This window comes from Triticum dicoccoides, chromosome 2B, assembly GCF_002162155.2.
Source record: "Triticum dicoccoides isolate Atlit2015 ecotype Zavitan chromosome 2B, WEW_v2.0, whole genome shotgun sequence".
In the NCBI taxonomy this organism is placed as follows: Eukaryota; Viridiplantae; Streptophyta; class Magnoliopsida; order Poales; family Poaceae; genus Triticum; species Triticum dicoccoides.
This window is the reverse complement of record NC_041383.1, coordinates 807,244,816-807,249,327: the sequence shown is the minus strand read 5'-3', so window position 1 is coordinate 807,249,327 and position 4,512 is coordinate 807,244,816.

The window sequence follows — 4,512 nt, the reverse complement described above, 5'->3', positions numbered from 1 at the left end:
AACAATGGCGATGAGGCAACGGGAGATAACCCCTCGGGGAAGAAAGCAAAACATGGGCGTCATCGGTGCTGCTCCAAGCCTCGCGACAACAATACCGGCACTAGAGAAGAAAATCCAGATGGCGCCGAAGAGGAATATGATCCTGATCAACCCACCTTTGAGCAAGCCGAACAGGAACACGGGTAGGCTAGCCCAGATGAACAGGCGACAGGCGGATACTTGGAGGATGATAACTATATGCCTCCCTCCGAAGACGAGGTGAGCCTCGGTGACGACGAATTCGGCGTACCAGAGGATCCCATAGAGCAGGAGCGCTTCAAGCGCAGGCTTATAGCCACTGCAAGAAGCCTGAAAAAGAAGCAGCAGCAGCTCCAAGCGGACCAAGATCTGCTCGCAGACAGATGGACAGAAGTCCTGGCGGCCGAAGAATACGGACTCGAACCCCCAAGTAGGGGATACCCAAAGCATAAACCGCTAGAAGAAGAGGCTGAAGAGACTGAACTTCCAGCACAAGATGAGGCTGACCGACCACCACGTGGCCGGGATAAAACGGCATGTCAGGCCGGACACCAGCCCGCACCCCCACGCCGGTTCACCACGGCCCGGGGCAATACGCAGGACCTGCGAGATATACTGGAAAACAATGCAGGATAACCAAGATCGATCTATGAATCACGAGGGCGCGCCACAGCTCAGGACACTGATCGTCACGCCAGATGCAATACTGATCAATCCGGCCGGGCCAAACATTACCGACCAGACCTAATCGGACTACGATGCGACATAGCCCGGCACAGAGGCGCCGCACACCCCCTCTGCTTCACTGACGAAGTAATGGAACATGAATTCCCAGAAGGGTTTAAACCCGTCAACATCGAGTCATACAATGGCACAACAGACCCCGCGGTGTGGATCATGGATTTTCTTCTCCACATTCATATGGCCCGCGGTGATGACCTACATGCCATCAAGTACCTCCTACTCAAGCTTAAAGAGCCAGCCAGACACTGGCTGAATAGCCTGCCAGCAAACTCTATTGGCAGCTGGGAAAACCTTGAGGATGCATTCCTCGATAACTTCCAAGGTACCTATGTGCGACCACCGGATGCTGATGACTTAAGTCACATTACCCAACAGCCCGGAGAGTCAGCCAGAAAATTCTGGACTCGGTTCCAAACTAAAAAGAACCAAATTGTCGACTGTCCGGACGTCGAGGCCCTAGCGGCCTTTAAGCATAATATCCGTGACGAGTGGCTTGCCCGACACCTCGGCCAAGAAAAACCGAAGACCATGGCGGCACTCACGACACTAATGACCCGCTTTTGCGCGGGTGAGGACAGTTGGCTGGCTTGCAGCAACACCGTGCCAGGAAACCCTGGCACCTCAGATACCCGTGACAGTAACGGAAAGCCACGGCGCAACAGACACTAGCATCGAAACAACGACGACAATGCGGAGGATACGGCAGTCAATGCCGGATTCAACAACTCCAAATCCGGTCAGCGGAAGAAGCCGTTCAAAAGAAACAACCCGAGATCGTCCAGTCTGGACCGCATACTCGACCGCTCATGCCAGATTCATGGCACCCCCGATAAACCAGCCAATCACACTAACAGAGATTGCTTAGTGTTCAAACAGGCCGGTAAGATAAATGCTGAGAACAAGGACAAGGGGCTGCACAGCAATGATGACGAGGAGCCCCGGCGTCCGAACACTAGAGGACAGAAGAAATCCCCCCCAGGTTAAAACGGTGAACATGATCTATGCCACTCACATCCCCAAACAAGAGCAAAAGCATGCACTTAGGGACGTCTATGCGATGGAGCCCGTCGCCTCAAAATTCAACCCATGGTCATCCTGCCCGATCACCTTTGATCGTAGGGACCACCCGACCAGCATCCGTCACGGCGGCTCAGCCGAATTGGTCCTTGACCCAATCATCGACGGATTCCACCTCACGCGAGTCCTCATGGATGGTGGCAGCAGTCTGAACCTGCTTTATCAGGACACAGTGCGCAAAATGGGCATCGATCCGTCACGGATCAAACCCACCAAAACCACCTTCAAAGGTGTAATTCCAGGGGGTAGAGGCCCGCTGCACAGGCTCAATAACAGTGGAAGTGGTCTTCGGATCTCCGGATAACTTCCGAAGCGAGGAGTTAATCTTCGATATCGTCCCTTTCCGTAGTGGCTATCATGCACTACTTGGACGAACTGCGTTCGCTCGTTTCAATGCGGTACCGCACTATGCATACCTCAAGCTCAACATGCCAGGACCTCGCGGGGTCATAACAGTCAATGGAAACACAGACCGCTCCCTCCTTACGGAAGAGCATACTGCGGCCCTCACGGTAGAAGTACAAAGCAGCCTTCTCCGACAAAAAGCCAATCTAGCAACGCCATCCCCGAACACTGTCAAGTGAGTTCGGAGTACCCCGCAACAGGACCGCCAGGCACGCCAGGAGCTCAATTAGCAACTCGGCCTCCTCCCCTGCCCCACTCAAGCGGCGTTAGTGCCACGCATACATAACTACACGCTCAAGATACCATGGGCATAGGTGGAGGCAGGACGACAATGCGGCCAGAGTGCGGTTAAGCCGCCATGAGGCCCGCATAGCTTTTTTTTCAGGACCCCACTTTTGGGCAGCCCCTTCAGAGAGATTAGATAACCGGACTCATCATAGAAGGTACACCAAGGAGGCACAGAGGCATCGCACGCAAGGGAATACTCAGGTGGTCTTCTCCAATGATCGTTATACCTGTCCTTACATACACGCATGTAGCCTGCACCTGAATATGATATGTTAAATAGTCCTATTTTTTCTGCTTAATGCATCAATTATACACCTATGTTTTGCCGTATTGTCCAAATAACTTGGAAGTAGTACATAGCGTCAGCTTCTTATTACTATCCTTATATTTTCTGTTGAATATTTATTCAATATTCGCATCCGTACACTCTGGTACAGTCAGCTCGCCAGGGGCTTCTTATCAAGCCCCATAAAATGGCAAGAAAAGTCCGAACACTTTCAACAGTGCGGCACCCCGAACTTATAGCATGCATCAGCTCCGAATCATGTCTTGGGTCAATAGTTGGGTTAGCCCGGCTCCCTTGTTTTGGTACCTTATGTTCCGTTATATCGGCTAAGGTACCGCAGGGAGAACTACTGCGATTGTGTCCCGGTTCTTCCAGACGAGCACCTCAGTAGAGAAAGCCGAAAACTGACCGTCATGATGCGGCGAGAGCTGGTCGCTGTTCGCGAGGTAGAAAAATCCCTAAAGATTTTTTCCGCTTAAGGCGAGGAATCGGCCTTGCCCGGTTTAGGCGTGTATAATGCCCGAATTCGGCTTTCCGATTACTAGGGGCTTCGCTGAAATTTAAAATTATAGACTTCTAGGGCCAAGTGAGAGTTATAAAGCCGAATAGTCCGAATGCCTGGTTCGCTGCGCTAAACACCTCCTTAAAGGACCAATAATTTGGATAAAGAGTGTTTATGTTTTCCATGAACACCCCAGTACTAGTTACAAGGGGGCGGAAGCCGACGACTGGCCTACTTTTAGGTTTTGATAAACGGCCGCAGAGAAGGTAATATTTTAAATCACACAAAGCGTTATATAGCATAATCAAACTCGTCCTCATATTACATAGACGACATGAGTACATTCACTCAAAAATAATGTTCTGGACATTCATTCGCCACAAGCCGAGCGCCTTTCATAACTCCACTATAATACATCTCGGGGTAGCGATGCTCCTTGCCCTTCGGGGGTCCATCCTTCACGAGCTGCTCAGCATCCAGTTTGCCCCAATGCACCTTCGCGCGGGCAAAGGCCCGTCGGGCACCCTCAATACATACGGACTGCTTGATAACCTCTAGCTGTGGACAGGCATGCACCATCCGCTTCACCAGGCCAAAGTAGCTGCCGGGCAGGGGCTCGCCAGGCCACATCCGGACTATGAGGTCCCTCATGGCCTGTTCGGCCGCATTGTGGAGTTCGACCAACTGCTTCAGTTGGTCACTCAGAGGCATAGGGTGTTCGGCCCTAGTATATTGGGACCAGAACAGCTTCTCCGTAGAGCTCCCCTCTTTAGCGATAGAACTCCGCAGCATCCGAAATGCTGCGTGGCAGATCTACGGATGCTCCTGGAGAGCTCCGGATTCGTGTAAGTAAAAGAAATGACTCCTCCACATGCTTGCTTTGCATAAAGAATACCTTACCCTCCGCTATCTTCTTGGCCGCGGTCCCCATCAAAAGCCATGATGCTTTTTCTTAGCATCACCAACTTTTATCCTCTATACGACATATGGACGGGTACCTTTGTTCGCCTCGAGCTGCTTCTTCACGAGGCCGAGCTCTTCTTCGGCCTGCCCCAGTTCGCGCTTGAGTCCGGCAACCTCAGTCGTGCGTGCAGCGGCGGTCAGCAGCAGTGCCTGTTTGGTTCATTCAGACAAATACCATTAGCTTCCTGTGTTTTTTAGTTGACCCTCCGTTTGGCTATTCTTTCCGAAC